Source organism: Parus major, chromosome Z (genome assembly GCF_001522545.3).
Source record: "Parus major isolate Abel chromosome Z, Parus_major1.1, whole genome shotgun sequence".
Classification (NCBI taxonomy): Eukaryota; Metazoa; Chordata; class Aves; order Passeriformes; family Paridae; genus Parus; species Parus major.
The window spans coordinates 5,606,137-5,626,080 of record NC_031799.1 but is presented as its reverse complement, the minus strand read 5'-3'; positions in this window follow the sequence as shown (position 1 = coordinate 5,626,080).

The window sequence follows — 19,944 nt, the reverse complement described above, 5'->3', positions numbered from 1 at the left end:
CCTGGGAATTTCAGTCAGTTAGAAAAAGTCCTGCTAAGCTATAAGTGCAACAAGTGCTTCTGCATGAATATAAAGAATGTCTCCGTCTTTCCCTGAAGGGAACCTTACATCATAAAAACAACCAGCAAATCCAACAAAAATAAGTCGCCTGAGTGATCTAAAATTGAGGGGCAAATAGATATTATTCTAGTGAGGGAAAGTGACTTTATTAGAAGGTAGTTTGAAACAAGAATTGCTGTGCTTTTTTGGTAGGAATAAGAACCGTTTTTCTTCAGATCATTAGGTTGCAGTACCAAGTAGATATTGATGCTTTTTTTAACTCTGTTTTGCCAGACTACTTCCAGAATAACAGGTCTTTTGGCTATCTCTCATGGTACTTAATAGAGACCTTTAGGTGGGTAGGTTAGAGCTTTAGTCCAGGATCTTTTTCTGATTAAATGGAATTTACCTACAACTCTGTTATTTTTTTTATTTACTTTTTGCCTTCTTTCTCTCTAACAAATTCAGAGGTGGTGCTGCTTTCAGCATTAGTGGTTTTCTTGGGTAGTAGTAGCTAGGTAGTAGTAGAAGGTAGTACAAGCAAGTACTTGACTTTATACGGGTCTGAATTTTAATACACAATCTCATGTTCAGCTTCCTTTAAATTATTTTAAAATTAAAAACTGACTAGTTCTTTTTCCACTGTTTATAATTTAGATCCTTTTCTATGCAGGGATTGAACAGGTACCCCATAAGCCAGAGGAATCCTGATTAAATGAATGTGTTATTCATATGCTTAGAGCTAGGCACCTGGTTACACTTTTCCTAGTGAGCAGACGAGTGAGTGAAATGTCTCATGAACATCCTAAGAACAAATCTCCAGATTTATCTCCAAAAACAGTTGCTAATTCTTAAATGATATAATTTCCCTGTACGAAGGCAGGAGGGAATGTGACTCCTCTTGAGTAAGATTTGACATTAGAAAATAAATATGCACTTGAGAGGAAAGATCCAGAATCTTCCCTGCTTTTATTTATACTAACTTGGTCCTTCTCTTTCTCTCTTTCTTTCTGTCTTTCTTTCTCTCTTTCTTTCTCTCTCTCTCTTTCTCTCTCTCTTTCTCTCTCTGTCTCTCTCTTTCACTCTTTCTTTTCTCTTTCTCTTTCTGTCTCTTTCTCCTTTTCTCTTTCTGTCTCTTTTTCTCTCTCTTTCTGTCTCTTTTTCTCTTTCTCTTTCTCTCTCTCTTTCTTTTTCTTTCTTTTCTTTCTCCTTTTCTTTTCCTTGAAAGGTGGACTCAAGCTCAGATCATTTGCAAGACTTTTGGATACAGATCAGCAATTATACACAGGGAGTATGAATCTTGAATCTTCCATTTCACACTTGGCCTGAACAGGGTAATAGCTTGAGGTGCTGTCAGGACCTTCATCTGCAAGGAATGATGAGAGTAGCAAACTTTCTGTGATTACACAGCTGGGAAACAGGCCATAGGATCTTTGGATGACTGAACCAGAGAGAACTAAAAAAGCATTTGATTTTTACTATTTTTTACATGTGTGCACACTGGGGCTGATGAATTAAAAGAAGAAGGACTCTATAAGCCTTCCCTATACAGGAGGAAGATGAGGAGATAAAGTACAGGGATGAAATTCAGCCTATTAAGTGTGTGGCATTGCTCTAAGATGCTTGGAAGTCTTGTTTGAGGATGGGGTAGTCAGTGACCCTGGCTGTGGTTGTGTGTGGATGGGAAGAGGGAAAGAAAAGGGGGTGCTGAGACCACATGACTACCAGGTTTATCAGATAGAGTATTCTTTGGGGGAGTGACCAGGACCAGGGAGGAACCACATTCCAGATTCCCACTCCATCTATGAACCCCTTAAAATCTTGTAATTCTGTAATGTATTGTCTTTTATGTCAAAGGATTTGATAGACACTTTTCCTCTCTGCTTCATTAAGAACTAGGTTTAAAGACAATCAGAGATCCTTTGGAGTTTAATGTAAAAAACTACTGATGGACAGAGCTTAAATGGTGAGAGCTCTTCTCTCCAGAAAGTTACTTTTCTCCCACATTTTTTTCAGCCAACACTACTGAAATATATTTAGTATGTAATGTAGCATGCAATCATATATCAAAACTAGCTAAAGAGAAAAAAAGAGGCTATTTTAAGGAATATTCAGTTCAACATGTCTGCTGAAGGAAATAGAAATAGAATTTTTATTTTATCTTTAAAGTGGGAGAGACATTAACATTTAAGCAAGTTGGTTTCAAGAGGAGCCTCTGAATCACATGTCTTTGGCTCATCATGACACATAAAGAATGGGGTTACAGAAAGCAGTCTCAGATACCAGGCCCAGCAGAGCACTTGAGCTAATTCATTATGGGTGTTTTTTCCTTTCTTTTTTTGGTTATAATTTAGAAGAATGCAATTAAAATTGAACTTGATAATTAATTCTGAACCGGTGAGAACCAGTTCCAGAGATTATGACTATAATGCTATGTAGCCATTGATATAAATATTCATGAGCTTTCATTGTTTTATGCTTTTTTATGAAGCACACAGCTTATCTGAAGAAGTAAAATTAAAGTACTATTATTTAACATTACAGTGTAAATAAGATTCAATAGAGGGAGAAAAAAAATATATGCACTGTAAAATGTAACATACATATTCTATAAATGTGTTTATGGGTATCTGTGCATTTTAAATTTTGTGCTCCATGCTGGGTTGTGTACTTCTCTCTATTTTGTTCAGACTTTGGGGGTCAGAACTAAATGACTTTTAAGGTCTCTTCCAACTCAAACCATTCTATTAATTTATATATGACTGTATAGTTGGATTATCACACATTCTTTTACAAGCATATACAGTCACAACATATAAAACTGTTGTGCTCAAAAGCATATGTGCACATATACTCCTTTATACATAAATAAAACAGGGAAAGGACTAAATAAGTTTGAATCTCAGCCTGGGCACTACATGGTGACTGAAATTCATAGAAATTTACTTATTCTACCACCAAAAATCAGTGAATATATAAAACTAATCGTGTGCAGCTGATTACACAGTAAGAAAACAGCCTGTCTTATTCCAATCTAAGGTCAAGACATTCATAATGGCAGCCTCCAGAGCAAAATTCCTTTCAAACATAGAGCCTTCAAATATAAAAAAAACCAAAAAAACCAAAAAAACAACAAGTTGACAGTGCCTAAAGAAAACAATACAGTTAGAGGAAAGCTCAATACTGGCTAGATTGAAATAGGGAAGGAAGAAACAAAAATAATCTACAAAGATTTTAAGCGTGTTTTAAGTATACTCTCTGAGATTTTTTTTTGTTTTTTTTGTTTGCTTTTTTTTAATTAAACTACAGATACAGTGGCTTAAACAGAAGTATTGTGTGTAATGTTGGACACCTGGGGAAGCTGGCTGTAGCTTAGGCCCTCCAGTCAGCAAACGTGATATTCAAATTGGAACAAGATTTAAATCTGCTGCACTGGTATGTTCAGTTCATTTATTGTGAGGCACTGAAAAGTCAAATTCAGTATTATGTGATTAAGCTACATCTGTCTCAGCACAAGCAGTAACCATATTTCTTTAAGTTCAGCAGGTGTTTTGCAAAGATTCTAAAGGATTTTGCACAAAATTAGTACCTATAATAAAGCACCAGTGATGAAAAGACAGCTCTTTATATCACTGATATATTATAGTTTTGTTCTAATAAATGTCATTGCCAAATATTTCAAAACCTAAAACAGGTTTGCTGACTGAACTGTTTTGCAAGCATATTTGCTATGCCTTATTGCAAAGATGTTCTTTTATAGACATACAGTTTAGAAATTTTATTTGACACTGCTGACTACTAAATTAGCAGCTTTTCAACTTTGCCAGACTCATGCAACACAATTGAGATAAAAGGTAAAACACGTAACTTCTGCATTAATTTTTGTTGGTAGTGTCATAAGAATCCTCAAGATGTGTTAATTGAGCCTAGGGTATGTGAAACAAATGATAAAGCCTCCCCCTCCCACCTTTAGATCTTCCCTTCCCCTTTCTTTTTCTGTTCAGTCTGCACTGAGCCATCGTTAGGACATCATTCTGCTACAGGAACAGTATGGTTTGCACAGAGACATGGATCTTCACAAAGAAATCAATTATTTGGAATATTCTGCTGCATGTGAGGGTGTTTCACAGAAAAGAAGCAACCTTCCCAGCTTTCTGGTTCTCATTTCTTGCATTTACTGATGGGGAATGACTTTCCAGGCTATGATTTTGTGCATGTAAATCTATAATTTACCAATACATCAGGGTAAAGGAGAAAATCCTGCTGAATTTCCTCCAGAATATACTTACAGAGCATCCAATAAAGTTTGAAAAAGCTTCAAGACACAGAATTTGACAGTGTTTCTTCTTTATGTAGAGCCAGATTTGCAATAGGAATAAGTATTTTTTCATTACTGATTTTTATATAGAGCCCAAAAATCTCTTAAAACATAATTTTCAGTGAGCTTTTTTTTATCTTTGCAATTAAAAGAATGAACAAGTGAAAAACCACAATGAATATTCTCCAAATTTTATAAAAGTATGAATAGTTTGATAAGAGAAATAAAAGATGTGTTTTCTCTGGGATTTTTTCAGTTGATTTTTTCCTCCCTGGAATTCTGAAGAAAAGTTTTATGACAGTTTTTTTCAGTAATTTGTTACTGTTTTCCAGCAATGTTCAAAAGCCTAAAGAATACTGGGACTGCATGATCATGAGCATAAAACTAAGAAAGCAAAACATTTATTGGGAGGTTCTGATTTTGTCATGTGCTTGGCCAACAAAGGCCTGAGGAGACCAATTAGATTGTTGAAAGTCTATATTGAAAACTAAAAACTTGGTTTTAATTGTTTTGGGTGTTTGAGAGAGTAGGGTGGATACAGGGAGCTTCTTTGACTTCCATTTTTTTTTCCTAAAAAGTGCTAAGGTAGGCAACTCAAGACCAGTAGGCTGAAGAAGATGGCCATGTAAATTCTACAGCTTTTCATCTAATTCGACATACAAATACTGTTAAGAAAGTTGTCCAATCTTCCATGAAAACTGTAAGGCAACAGCAAAATATTTTTCATATCTGAGAGAGAAATGCAACATGCAGACAAACAAAAAACCAAAAAAAAATAAAATAGAAACTGCAGCTCAAAACTCTGCATTTTCTGTATAAAATATGCTTCTGGTTTCTCCTGGAGATTTGATTAGTTCATCAACATTTTGCTGTCTAAGTGGTATTTTAAGACCCAGATTACACTCCACTGATATAACAAAAAGTATCTGCAATATATACAACCATTTAAGTTTTTCCCACTGTCACTGGAAAGACAAAAATGCTTTGCAGTCTCTGCATGAGACAGCCCAACCTTGGGAGTCATCTATTTCTTTTCATCAGCTATGGAGGGAGCCTGCTGTGGCTGGACTTCTAACTTTGGGATCTCTTGGGTTACCTTGGCTAGCTAGGATGCATCCAAGCCAAAATCCATGTCAATAGAAGGATCTAGGTCAGACTGCTTGGAAGAAAAAATCCCATTCTCTCCTTCTTTCCTGCCCTCCTCTGACAGCCACACACCTGGGAGCCTTCCTTCAGTGTGAGCTTTCTCTGGAGCTCTCCAGCTGTTCTGTGCGGAAAATGCTGAAAACAAGAAGGAAATGTGGAGTGTCGCTCCCAGAATAACCCAGATTTGTCCCCATAGTGCAGCTCCCTCTGCAGAGCCCCTCCCTGGGCTCGACTGACCAGCTCTGCAATGCAATGGTGACTGATGGACAAAGCTAAGAAATGTTGTGTACATTTTATAGTGTTGCTGTGAATGGGTGACTGGGATTTAATTTCAGATTAATTGATCTGTTGTGACCCTGAACAACAGCAAAGAAGTTTCTTGAATACACACTTTGCTGCCAGGGGTTTGTTGAAGCCCATAAAATGAACATCAAAAATAACTTGTATTTGTTGGCTGTTCTTTTTTTCTCCTTTTAAGACCAGAAATAAACAAGGTCAAGTAGAATTAAAAAAAAAACAAAACCAAAAACAAAACCAAAAGTGTTTGTCATGTTTGTTCTCAGAAATCCCCATCTTTAAAAAAATATTTTAATCAGAATTTTACAATATAATTTTGGAAGTGATAACTTTTTCACCTAGAACATACATTTATGGAAAGGCAAAATACTGTAAATATAAAGAAAATGAAACCTAGTTTTAAGCAATTTGTCTATTATAAAGAAGATCTTTTATGCTTTAGATTTACAATAATATTTGCAGTGAAATACACTTACTAGTAGGAAAAAAAAAGAAAAAGAAAGGAAAAGTTAAGTAGGTTTCCATATTTTACATCTACATTTTTTTAATAGTAATTTAATATTAAAAGTTAAATCAGTTGTTGAGTTTTCTGTTGCAAAATACACCAAATTTGTAGTTATTACTTTGGCAAGAAATTACATGAAACATGAAAAATTAAGCTATAAAAAATCAAGGAATATATTAGAAGTTTGTGCCAATGATGTGAAAAAATATGAATACATGAATCTTACAATTTCCACACCTGCTCATAATGCAATGTGTCAAGATAATATCAGAAAGGTAGGTGATTTTGTCTCTGTAACACAAAAGTTTGCAGTTTAGCTCAATCTTTCACCTTGTTTTCAGTAACATACTTCAAGAAATAGATCCACCATCTGTAGAGATTTTGGACGAAGAAATTATTGGAGAGCTTAGAAATCTGTCTTTGGGGTGCGATAACACTGTCAAGTCCTACAGAAGTTGGAAATAATCCCTTCCCGTGATGACAGACAGAACAAGAAGTTGCTCATTTAAATTGCTGCAGGGGAGATACCAGCTTTGAGATAAGAAGCTTTCCCAATGGTGAGGTTAGTTAGGGGTGGGGGCTCCAACTTGTAAAGAATTCCTGAATAGTTTAGACTAGATTTGGCACATGCCTGGGCCATAAAGTCAGCCCATCCAACCTCTTGAAATGTCTTTAGGCTATATTATTCTGTGATCTAATGAAGAATCTTTTGGGGGATAAAAGAACAAAAGTGGGCATTAACAACGAGAATTCCATTTCCAGGTCTTCATGAACTTGGTGTACCCTTCATCAGTTATCTTTCATCTTTTCATACCTCAGCTTCTTAAAATAATACAAATTCCCTTATTTTTCAAGCCATAAGATGCTGATGAAATAGTATCTGAGAGGATGTCCAGTGTAGCCATTTGTGAAGTTGTAGAAGATCCAGGAGAGATGAAATAATGACAAAATTATAACTACCTACATAGTTTTGTAGGCTGAGTTTATATATTCATAAATTCATCTAGCTGTGTAAATCAGGATTATCAGTACTGGTTTACAGATAAAAAATTATAGATCCATTAAAAAAAGCAAAAAAAAAACAAATTGGAGGTGGGATTTATAAAATATATTTGAAGTGAGTTAACTATTTATTTACTTCTATGAAACAAATGGAATCATAGAATTTCAGAACGGATTTGATTTGAAGAGATATTAAAAACTTCTTTTTTCAATCCCCTGCCATAGTCAGGGGCATCTTCCACTATCCCATATAGCTCCAAGCCCCATCCAGCCTAGCCTTGGACATTTCCAGTGATCGAACATCCACAGCTTCTCTAGAAAGCCTATGGGTGAGTGCCTCACCACCCTCACCTCAATAGATTGGATAAAAAGAAGATTTATTCATACAAATGTAAATTTTACTTATTTCAATGGACAAGTAGCTTACTATGCAATTATCTCTCTCTTTGACCAAGAACTTATTTAAAATTCCTAGACATCTTCCTTACCCTCTTTTCTATGAGTTGGAGGTTACTGACAAGCCATTACTCCTAGGCAGTGTTAGCTGTGTTTTATTCCTGTGAATGCTGTGTTTACAACCCTTTAATTTTCTCTTCAGTCAGGTGACTAAAGACATCCTTTACTGAATTTCAGAGCTTACATGCATCCTGTACTGAGCCTTAGTGACAAATGGGAAGAAAATGTTGAGTATGAAGAGGTGGAATTTGTTTTGGAACAAAAGTGGACTTAAGTTGCTATTCCAGCATACCAGAGGAGGGGTTTTGTTTGATTTCTTTTGCTTTGGGTTTATTTATTTTTTTTTCTTTTTTTTTTTGCTTTGGTTTGGTATGGTTGTTGGTTTGGTTTTGGGTTTGGTTTGTGGGTTTGGTTTTCTTTTGGGTTTTTTTGGTGTGGTTTTTTTTTGTTTGCTTGTTTGGTTTTCTGTTTGTTTATTTTGTTTTGGTTGTGTTTTGTTGTTGTTGTTTGGTTGTGTTTTTTTTAAGATGTGAATTCTTTGTTATTTATGGAATCCTGACTACATAAAGGAGATATAAAATTTTAATGAATCAGACTTCCAAAACCAGAAAAAAAAAATCCCAAACAAACAGAAATCAGAACCTTTCCATGTTATCATAGATACAGACATATTCATTATTTAACAGCAAACAGTGCAACCCAGACATTGAGTCACCACATTAGGATGGAGATGAAGTGGTAAATACACTACTGACATCCAACTAGTGTTTCATTATAAACCTAATTCTAATCACTTCTTCCACTTCTCCCCAAACTCATATAGGAAATTACTTACATGGAGCTAGATTTTTAATGGTGTTATACAAGTTTTGATCCTGGAGTTTTATTTATTTTGCCAACATTGAATTTAATTAAACAAGTTTACTCAGATATATAAGAGAGGAACTGGAGAGATTTTTTGGTTTAGGAAAGATGTCTCATGTTTATGGAGAGAATGTCAAGGATCAAAAACGACCCAATTCTAGGTCAGCAAATGGATTGCACTTAGGTGTCTGCAAGATGAAAAAAAAAAGTGACTTGGACTCTTTTCAAGAAAAGGGATTGGATTTTTTCTACATTTCTGGTGGAAGAAACAATCTTAAAAAAATTCTGAATCTTCTGAAAATTCTATTTATGAACTCCTAAACATGAATCTGAAGTCACCTATTGCTTCCTTGCCTAATTGCAGTAACTCTGTTTAGTCTCAGAATTGATGCATAACCATGCATCATACAAAAAAAAAAATAAAATAAAACAAAAAATATTCAGATCTACCAAGCCAAACCATCCTGTTAATCTGTCTCCAGCACAATCAAGAGTAGATGTTTGGTAAAAAAATGTGTCTGTCAAATGGCACTTGACCCCCGTACTCTTCTGGCCTCTAAAACTTTGAGACTAAGGGATTTGTTTTGGGAGAGGTGATACCATTCTACATGTTGCCTTGAGAAAGTATGATTCTTTAACAATTTCTTCCACTTTTGAAACCACTTTAACATTTATAGAGAGCATGTTATGTAACAAAAAAACCCATCCATTTCTTTATTGTAAAAAATATAATTCAACTTTAATTTATGATGCGAAAAGTAAGAAAATCATTGATTATTCACCTTCTTCATGCTACACATGGTTATGTTTAATCTGTCTTGCATGTACTGACATTACAGCAGCAACTTGATCTGGCCAACATATTCAGGTTTGGCTCCTACAGTAACAGAGCTTAATTTACAGTTTATCATTTAGTCTATAAGAAAAAAAATCTTTGACATTTAAGAGATCTTTGACACTTGCCTGCCTTAGACACCATTGTAAATGTCATCCCTAAGGATAATATTAATCCAAAAGATAACATTAATCCAAAAGATAATATTAATTCAATGGTCAGACAATTGAAGCCCATAAGAGACCAAGTTTGCTAAGTCCGTTAAAAGCAGACTTAAAGAGCAGCAGGACTTAAAAATCACTTAGGAACTAAAAATGGTTAAAAAACCCCAGAAACATTTTTAAACAAGTCCAGCAGATAAACTGTATAAAGAGGTAAATGTTTTTCATTTTTGAGTGAATGCACCCCTTTCAAAGAAATCCTTCAGTTTTGAGTTTAAAATATATACATACTTCAGCATCATGTTTTTTGTTTTGATTTTCTTGTTACTGAACCCATGACTTTCCAGGTATTGTAACTGATTACAAACATCTGTTTAAGTGAAGGCAGCAACATGATGTACTGAGTAGGGCTTCATAAACAGAAGCTGCAACCATTTAATTAAGAATATTTGCACTGGTTTGAACAAAAGCTATCATGTCTCTGTCCGTGGTTGGTTCTGAGGCAGCATTTATCAGAATCTAGACGGGCAGATACAAACACACACACATCCACAGAGGGATTGAGGTATGGAAGTGTATGTTTCAACTGTGGTGATTAACCTGAGAATCTTGCTGCTGACAAGCAGACAACTTGAATGAGAGGTTGTATCCAGAGGCTGTTGTTTATTTAATGTTGTTACATTATCCTTAAGTGCTGTTTAATAAATAATTGGAATCACTTCCTGATTAATCCTCCCCATCCTTTTTCTTATGTGATATAAAAATGATTTTTTTTTTCAGATTTGTCTTTTAGCTTTATGCTTTTTTTTTCTTTTTCTTCTTTTTTTTTTAAGTTTTTTTAAATCTTCTTTTCAAACACTGGTGACCACCAATTGTCTCCAGCTGCATTACGTACTGCACCTAGCACCATGGAGTTGTGGTATTATCAGAGGATTCTAGACATCACTGAAATGCAAATTATTATAATTACAGTACTGCAGCTGCTCAGATGGTATTTTAGTTTGGAGCCAGAGAAGTTCCCTTTTCCTTTCCTCACACACTATTTCCATCTTTACAGATTTGAAGATGTAAAAAAAAAAATAAAAAAAATAAAGTAACAATAAAAACCCCTTATATGTGTCTTCTGGAAGGGACAATATTTTTATAAATTCCCCTTGAAGCAGACCTTGATTTCATAATAAGCTTTTCTTTCTCTGGCTCCTTGGAAGGTTCTGCATATTTTTTAAGGAGTGAGGGAAGAGTGTGCAGCAGAGAGAGGGAAAGTAAGCAGAGAAAGGGAGATTCGTAGCTTTGTAAATATTATTAGAGGACATAATAAAAATTATGTCCTCTAATTCTTAAAAAAATATCTTCCACACCCTCAATCACCCAATGCAGATCAGGCATTTGCAGGATTGAGTACCAAACCATCTTCTTTTGCAGCACAAACCATTTGGGAGTCTGCAGCGATGTCAGCAATCTCAACATTGTTCACGTAAGGAAGAAGAATTGAATTCCACTCTCTGGCAGGAGTGGAGGAGGATAGAATTTACCTACCGTTGCTCAAGCATAGGGCGATAGCAAGGCTGCAGCTGCTTGGCTCCCTCTTAAACAAACCTCCTAACCAGCCACCATGGAGCATCTTCCTTCTGTTCCCATGGCAACACCTCTATTCTCTAGTGCCCATGGTGCCTCTAACACTTTTGACTAGTTGGATTCCTTGGCACCTGCCTCCAGTGCCAGGTCTTGTCAAACCTTATTAGACTGAGAATCCATTTTGGCTGTACTAGTGGGAAAAGAAAGCAGACAAACTCAGTTCATCCGAGATCTCTTTCAAATCCCACTAAAGTCAATTTTTCAAGTTTCCAGCTAAGATCTGAACTTGCCTAGGGCAAAGTGTGTGCCTATGCACACATGTATACATGTATTCTTCTGTCACATGAGCTGTTTCTTCCTTTTCCTGCAGAGTGCATGTGCATCCCACTCTCTTGTGCTCACAGACTAATACAGATAAAAACTGGGGTTTGTGCATGTCATACGCAATCGACTTACCCCCTCAAGTTTTACCTATAAACTCATCACAGACTTTCTTGCCACATGCAAAACTACCTGGCCCTCTCCTATGACGACACGCAGGATCTTTCCATACTTTGTCTTTTCACACACTCACATTTCTACACTCACTGCAATACCACAAAGTATATTATTTTGCCTAAATACAGATAGAAATTATAAATTTAGTAGAGAAACTAAATCTGCATTTCTGACCAGTAAACATACTCACTTTCTGGGAGGAGGAAGAGTCTTAAACATGCAGCTTGCTAAGATTATATCCCATCCTCATGACCTTCACATCTAAGAATCTACATATGTATAAACAGATGAATATGTGGGAATGATCTATGTGCTGGAGCCTGCACTGCATTTCTGATGAGCATTTTTACCAGCTAGGGGTATCTGTTTCTACATTGTTCCCCAAGCCAACATGAAGTTCAGAGTTTTAATTTAAGCGTTTAACAGAGACACATTGTTACTCTGCCCTCCATCTGCGTTTAATGCTGTAGACTGATGACTTTGTTTAGTCAAGTCTGAACCAGATCTGTCTGGTGACGTCTAATCGAAATAAGTCATCTAAGCTTTTTTAACAGAGACTGAAAGAAAAAGAACTTTAGAACACCATACTGCACAATAAAGTTTCCCTCAAATATCTCTTTTTAAAAGGAACCTGGATGATTGCATTTTTCTAATCATGTAAGTTATAAGCATAAAAATGAATCTAGACAAAATGGATATGCATTTGAATCCTCTTTCAGAGGAGACGCTAAGATTATTTTATCAAATTAATTTATGTTGTGCAGAGTTCCTGAATCAAATGTAGAAATCTACTTTCTTAATGTCCTCCCTTAAGCTGTAGCCTTTTATCTCACCATATTTACTAAATAGATAGTGTTTTGATTTTTTTATTTTGCACAGTCACAAGCAGCTCTATGTCTTTCTGAACTAATTGATTTTGTTGAGGACTTATTTTTTTTTAAATTCTCTATGTTACTGCATGTTTATGAGATGATTCAGAGTAAAGCTGATCTGGATTATTTCCTGCTTCTGGAGAATATTTAAAATTAACATCTTAGCTCTATCAATATGTAGGATACCAGTTTCTGAAATCATATAATTCAAATAGAACATTTTTTCTTGGGAACAGCTCTCTTCAGCAGACTTTAGCTGCATATATTTGTGTTTTGTTGACTGTGAACATAAATAGTGTTCCCAAACTAAGAGCAAAGAGCATGGTTACGAGAAGAAAAAATAATGTTTCAGTTATAGTCACTTCATACTCTTGGTGCCCACTCAAAGGTGGAATTTCTATTCTAGTCATAACTTTAGTGAAAGTCAAATCATCTGGATTTTAAACTTCACTAATTAAAGATAGTGATCAAAGAAATCCAAGGAACCTGCCACCCACAGAACTCGGTGTATCTGCAAACGTTTTAACTTGAGCTATTTGATTCTTAGACAATAATCCAAAGTCTTGGTTCATCTCCTCTCTTTTTAGATAATCCAAGGTTCAGCTTGTCTAGTCATTTATGTTCTTTAAAGATAATTGCATAAAATTACTGTAGCTCACTCTATTCAATTTCTCCTTTAGAATTCATAACACACAAACATAAGAGGAAACCAAATTAAGTGTAGGGCACTGTGATTGTTTTTCACTGCCAGTTTAGGATAGCTTTTCAATTTGTCAGGACTTTCCATAGGGTAACTGTGTCTGGGAGCCCCCAAATTAACCTGGAGTTCTCAAAACTTTAGGTACAAGTTTTAAACTAACTGCCACAGAAGGGTAGTCTGTTGACTGACAAAGTAGAAGAGTCCTTCCTGCAGCAAGTGATGAAATGCCATGCCTTCAAACCAACATGTAGAATGTTTCCCATTTGTTTTTTCTTTCTTTTAGTTCATATTTTATTCCCAAATTGATTTGTGAATTTTAGACAGAATTGCTTTATTCCTTGTAGTTATATACAACCATATAAAGAGGTTTTCCTAATCATATTCTCTTTTGAAGTCTCAGATTCATCTCTGCATCATGATAACCCAAGATCATGACATTCTCATGTTGCTTGAGTTTAGAGGGGATGTCTCTTTCATCAGAAAAGTTTTAATCCCTGGAGAATAGCAGCTCTATAGCTCCCTCAGAAATAGTCTTGGCAGAAAGATGGATAAACTTGATAACTGAAAATTCAACTTTCCAAAAATTCATCTGCTGAATAATAAGATGTAATTTGCACATGTGCTTATTAATTCCATTCAAAATCTTGTCAGGGATGTTTTGGAGGCTTTACTACATTTAACTAACCTAAATTCAACATTTTAAATTCTAGATTCAAGCTGAAACAATAACCATTTAACCAAAATTTAGAATCCAGAGGTGTTAGCAAAAAAACCCCTAGAGATTATCTAATGAAATTATTTTATCTTATAACATTTTTTAACAATTTTTTTCTTAAACCCAGCAATTATAGGTATAAACCAACTACATTTCTTGACTAAGCCTTTCATATTTTGGGAATTTTGAAGACTGAAAAAAGTTATTCCTTCTCCGTTTCCCATTTTGCAGGATGTGTCTTTCTTCTTGCCTACTTTCCTCTAATGTACTGTAGAAGGGCTGAGGCTGAAATGACACCTAGGGCAAAATTCAGCCTCCATTTCAAGTATAGACTTCCAAACTAACTGGGTAAAAGTGATTTCTATTGTGACCTTACAAACCCTTAAACTTAAGCATGTGGAATAAGAGAAACAGGAGGCTGAGTGCTGGTATGTGTCAGTTCATGTTGCCTGGTGCTTCTAGTAGGATAGGTTTAAATCTGCACTTTACTTCAAAACTCCAAAGTCAGGCATAGCTGTTGCTAGAAAAATGAGGTATAATTATTAACCAAATTAATTTGGAAAGTGGATTGCAGCATCAAATGAAAACAGCAGGTTTGCATCTTGACACAGAGGGATGAAGCTCTGTGGATCAAGACACCTGAGAGAGTTCTCTCTTAACAATTTCTGTCCAGTTCCACCTTGTTTATCAGTGTGCAGCTAGAAAATCTATTTTAGAGGGGTCTTTACCTTCAACACACCTTCTCAGATCAAATGTTGCAACATCTGAAATGTTCTCATTCCTTGAACTGTTAGATTTCCAGATTTTCTGGTCCTTCCTACTCTCAGATATGGGCTAGAGCAGTGACCCACTAGTGCTAGCAATAGAAAACAAAAAAGGACCAAGGTGGTATAGGAGATGAATATTTCAGGAGCCAATCACCCCTAGAGGTCTCTTCCTCTGTAATTTTATTGGCTTTAGCTGAAAACCCTTCATTCCATTGCCTCAATCCAATAAACTATTTCAGTCTCCTCAGGTGCACAAGTAATGCATAACTTTTTGTATTCATTTCCCTCTAACTAGAAAACCAAAAATGAGATAAAAAATGAGAATTATACAGACACACTTACTAAATCCCCTTGAAAGCACATAATCACTCAGGACAAGGCTTTCAAGTTGTTTTCTGTAACTTCTGCAGATTTGAGTTGTGTGTGTACTTAGGCTCTGTCATTAGCGTATCAGTAGAAAAAGAAACCTTCAGAGATGCTACAGCTGACAAAGAGTTTTCTTAGGAGGTGGTGTTTCCATGACAAATAGAAGGAGCTGTTATGACCACCTTGGACTCAACATCTAGTGTTTATAAAGCTGAGTAGATGAGGTGAAACACATAATTGACTAGCTTTTTTCACCTACTGAAAGTACATACTGCCCTGCTCATAAATTTAATTTTAGTTCCTTTTCCAAATATAATTGATAATTTGTATTATTAAAGAACAGTGTTGCATTGTTGAAGTTAAGGGGAGTTTCTCACTGGTATTTGAAAACATATTATGTTATTGCCCAAATCTGGTTATTTCTTTATCATAAGTTGAGGGCATGCTTACTTCTTGGATTGCTAGGAACTCTTATTGAAAGAGACTGTATTAAGATTCTGTAATGAACTATGTTCCTCCATAGAACATCATTATTATTATCATTATATTTCATGTTGCCATTAGTTTTATTAAAATTTTAATTTTAACATTCACACCGCAGAAACAAGAATTAAAACACTAAGTTGAATAAGGGCAATATTCATTGCCAAATTAATAACAATGATCATTGTATATCATAGTAACAAAGCTGTGAATAACCACTGACAGTAGTAATTAAAATAATCATACTGTACTAAAACTAAAAGCTGAACCAAGGTGGTACTGAACAAACTGTCTCTTCTCCAGTCCTAGGTGATTTGGATATTAAATGATTTTAAGTATTTATGCTCCCAGGGGAAATATTTGATGAAAGAAGACAAACAAGTAAGTCTTGATAAGGTTTTGGGTAAAAGTCAGCAAAGTTATTTTCTGGGGATATTTTCTCAATTCTTTTCAATCTAAGGTTTCAATTTGTTGTCCAGATATCCAGGGTCTAGGTCAGTCATTGAAAGGAACACATCACCAAAATTTGAAAGCACTTTGGTTCATCAGGATGGATGTCATTGCACAGACAAAATGTATCATTATTATTATTATTACTGCACATAATAAAGAATGTTTGTCTAGAATGTTTTCTGAGAGAGACTGACACTGGTACAATCATGGGTGTTCTCTGTAATGGGAAAAACAATTAGATTTTAGTCATTTGCCTTCCTGGCAGTGCTACATTCTAAATTATATCTCTTGTTCTTCAATGAAGAGAGTCTGCAAGAATATTTCTATTGCTAGACTTTCAAATAATATGGGTGGATCTGCTCCCCTTGCTTGCTGTCTGCGTCACTGTTTTTGGAACCTATAATCACACTTCAAGAATCTAGGTTTGAAAGCACTCTCTGATAATTTTCCAAAGTCCCTGCTGATATTGTGGGGGATCAGATATGTGAAAATCACTGAGGAGCCTCAGGGAATACTTGTGACAATGTGAGCTGGATGTCCTTCTAAAAAACTGCCTACAGCACATCCAGGATATGGACTCATGCAAGAATTACTTGGTAAAATTTGTTGGCTTGTGATTAGGAGGACAAACTGTATGCTTGTTATGGGCTTTCTGAGCCTTACCAAAATACATCTCTGACTCCATATTTGTGGTCCCTGGTAGCAAGAAATGCCAGGAGGATGCTTAAAAGACAAAACAGAAGCACAGTTGTGGTGGGAAAAACATGTACTTATTTCCAGTAAGCCAGCAAAATTTCTGTACTTTACCTGAGATATGTCTGGAATCCAAGCCTCACAGAAGGTCACAAACTTTCTGTGCTGTGGTGGAAACATTCTTCCTGATCTCTAGATCTGATATCATTATCTGGGTCTGTTTGTGGATGAAGCTGTCTTCCTTGCCCCCTAAGTCCAACTGAGAATCCAGGACAGGACTCTACTTCAGTTAGAGTTCCTTTCACCTAAATGTTGGCATGTAAAGCCATGGTGGCTATTTCTGAGCTAAAAATCCTCGACTTTGCTTCTAAAATACTCTGCCTGGTGTGATATAAAACACATTGCCTAGGCCAAAAGGGGTATGTGAAGATCGATTTGGAGGATTGTGTGGAACTTCCTTTACATGAATAAAAACACTATTTTCAGAGCAATAGCATCTCTTCTATCTAAAAATCTTTTCTATCAGTTTTCAAAGAGAAAAATGACAAAACCTTTTTTCTAGAAATGTGTTGTTGTCTCTTCACTTACTCTTTAAACAAAATCTGTGTCCTGAAGGTATTTCCTAGGTATAAGATGTTGACATTAAGGTGCCTGATAGATAAAAAGCAGACATTTACATTCATATTCAGATGTTACCAGAACCAAGGGCAGGTCTTTACAAGTCTTCAATAAATCTTACAGTAAAAATAATATTTGGGATAGGGTGGAGAAGGGAACAAAGTATACTGCAAGACATTGCAATTATGTCAAATTTCAATACTTTTGACTTAATTTTCTCAGATTTTTCAGGTAAACACTACAGTGGTTAGCTTTGTTGAACTCACGGTTTTGTTTAGAGGAAAACTTTCAGTTAACCCAAAGGAAAACTGAATATTGAGAAGGCCATGCCTTCTTTGTTTCCATCTCCTATAAACCCAAGAATTTATTGTTATGTATTGAAAACTGATCAGTCTTATAATTATTAGTTCATATCTAACTCTTGCAGAGAAAAAAATATTTCCTTTTCCAAAAATTTCAGCTGTAATGATAATTTAGTTGTAATGTTGCAAACCAGTTATGTTTTAATCATTTTCATTGTGTTAAGTTGACCCGTCCATTTTTCCTAATGGTCCTATGTTTACTGGCTTCATTCAGTTGTAGTGGGGTGTTTTGGTGAGCTGTCAGGATCAGGAATCCTTTATTGTTTAATATACTGTTATCTAGATTAACTAAAGTTTTATAATAAAAAATCAATTTAAATTACTACTAGTAAAATGGTAAAAACAATTACTACTCAGTGTAAAAAAGTAAAACTCAGTACAATCTACTAGCTACTGCCTTTTTTGTGCTCTGATTTGTTGGAAAAAGGGAGCAGATTTTCTAATAAAAATCTAGTAATATATACTTAATTTCTTTATAGTGTCTTAGGCATTCTTCAGCTGCCTGTCCTAGTAGATTAAGTTGGTTATTTAGTGTTGAGACAAATATTCAGGCGTGGTTTATTCTTCAAAGACCTTAGTGTCTAAGTTCAGACACCTGACATGGAAATAAATGACAACTGAAGAAAAGGAACAGCAGGGAAGAAAGGGAGCACAAAAGGATATAGTTTATAGAATTATCATGGAGTTTCTTGAAGGCATGTTTCATCTCACCTAAATTTAGTTATCAAAGTTTTATATGCCTAGCATTAGCAAAGAGAAGACTATTCCCACCTATGGTCAGTGAAGCTGATTGGATGCCTCCAGAAAATTATTTAATTTAGAAATTTATTTAAAAGTGGCCGAATACCTTTATGAATGTTACTATTTCCATCCTCCAAAAACTGAAAACCCTTAGCTTGTCCTGCTCACTTTACTTGTAGTTTGTGATGTTTTACACTACAAGTCTCTGCAAGGAGACCATATAGCTAAGAACAGAAGATAAAATAAAGAGGCAGAGATGAGGAATTACCTTAGTGAAAAATCAGAGTTTCATCTCCTCCTTTACACCATTTTAGATGTGTTTTAAGGAATGACACAGATTGATTCCATTCTCCTCTTTTAAAGCACTTAAATTTAGGACTTTGTCAGCAGTGTCATTTCCATGGTAAGATCTTTCTGGCCTCAGAACAGCGTTCACTAAGGGAAGTCCTACCACAGCTCAGGCCTTGACTTTGACAGATTGCATAGGCAGTGTCTCACACCCTTGAGTAGCAGCACAACCCTTCAAGAAAGTAGTTTACAAAGAAAGGTCTGTCTCCTAAAAACCTTAATATCCAGTAAGCAGACTGGGTGACACGGTACAGTGTGGGCTTTCAGACTTCAGAGCAATCAACTACTCAAATTCTTGTGTTCTAATTTTCTGTACTATTCAGCTCTTACAAGCTAGACAGAATAGAGGTGGAATTTCCAGAAATTAAGCCACTGTAAAAGAGGAAAAACATGAGAGAAGTTAAAAATTAAATTTCAATTGTACTTCTAGACCATGTGTTAGAAGTAAATATAGACTTAATATATCTGGGACTAGTTTATTTGTATGAACATCATGAAAAATAATCTTATATTCATCAGGGAGTCTGCAAGTTAAATTATGATTAAGATAAAGAAATACTACTGACCTGTTCAGACTTTTGCAAGCCTCCAAATGGCAACATCATACAAGTAACTCAGAACTCTTGGCTGAGATATTCACTTCTTTCCTCTGGCTTTCAGAGAGCAGGAACATCCAGTTTTCTGAATGCTGCATAGAAAGATGCTGAGGGCCTCAGAGTGTCTGAGCCAGAGGGTGAATTAAGTCTTCCCTATGAACACCACTATCTTTTCAGTATTCAAAAGGCTACGCCTGTTTTCAAGCTTGTATACCTGTTGTACAGAAGAGGATTGGTACTGAAATTGAATTTAGGCAGTCTGGATACAATCTGTAGGGAGCTCAGGATGGAAGACTGTCTTCCAACATAAGGGTTTGATCTGTGGCTAAACCCTCTTCCTTCCATAAATGTCACCACTCCTTAGACTGTAAATATCACCTGCATCATGTGTAAAGACAGGTTTTAAAATGGATGGATTTAATGCTTCTTTCTAACACAGGGAGCCTATTGTCATCTGAAGGACAAAATCTATTTTCTATTTTTTTTTCCTTTTCCTTTGTGTTGCAATGAAAATGTAAGTGTAAAGAAATACCC